The following is a 1,124-nucleotide window of genomic DNA, read 5'->3' as shown; positions in this document are numbered from 1 at the left end:
CTCGTCCGATTTTTAGCAACTATTTAACTAAAAAAATAACACAAACGCAATATACTGCAATAAAAGTGTTTAGTGTAAAAAACTTGAGATATTTTAATAAAAAATACTTAATATAATTCTCAAAGTTATTTGACAAAATGACTTAAGTCAAGTCCAGTGATTTTGGTCAAAGTACTTAAGTCAAGTCATTACAACACTGAAAAATACAACTACGAAATATCCTTCCCTGGTGGAAACACTATTTAGAAAACTTGGTTTTGTTTAATTAATTTTTTTTTTGAAGTCGATTGGGTTGGCTAACATGACTTCACGAATAAAGGTCTTTATGCAAGCAATATAGGTAGTCCAAATGCCTTTTAATGTGGCGTTTTCTCACTCTATTCGAGTCTATTGACAGGTTTATTGTAAGGCAAACCTATTTGTGAACCCTATAGAAAAACCTTATGAGACTGATAAACTAATATGAATCACCTTTTGTTTGAACTTAATTAAAAGTCCCGGCAACTGCTTGGAATGGCGAAATCGAAAATGTGAAACGGGTTAACAGGGGGTCACAAACTTTTTACGCCGCGGGTCGCATCACCATTAATCATTTTGAGACAATACAATGAAACTGCTATCTACTGGAATAGTTGTTTGTTTGCCTAGTTGTTGCCTTGAATAAAAGAGTGGGCAATGAAGGTACGTCATGGAGTCTTGTAGACAGTCGAATGAGCAATTACACAATTGCTGTGAATGAATAGGGTGGAAACATAAATCAACAGTTATAGTATTTTAACATGCACGACATATTATTGCCCCATCATTTTATATAGTAACTTAAACGTTGGCATAAGTGTTGCCATGGTCGACGACAGTCCAAAATGACCGATTTTTGGTAATTTATAATATATATATATATATATATAAACCGATGTATAATAAACTATTTTGGGTGTAGCCAAAATGAACTAAAATTGTGATAACGATGTGTTGTCCCAGCCATCATGTCTGGTGAGCAAAACATTACATTTAATAAATAGTTACACTATAGAACGGCATTTCTTATCTTGTAAATTCGCTTAAATAAATAAGTTCACAGCAATGTTATGTAAGCTCAAGAACCAACACAAGTTTTCGACGAA

Source organism: Ascidiella aspersa, chromosome 6 (genome assembly GCF_963924565.1).
Source record: "Ascidiella aspersa chromosome 6, kaAscAspe10.2, whole genome shotgun sequence".
Lineage (NCBI taxonomy): Eukaryota > Metazoa > Chordata > Ascidiacea > Phlebobranchia > Ascidiidae > Ascidiella > Ascidiella aspersa.
This window is presented reverse-complemented; position numbering follows the sequence as displayed.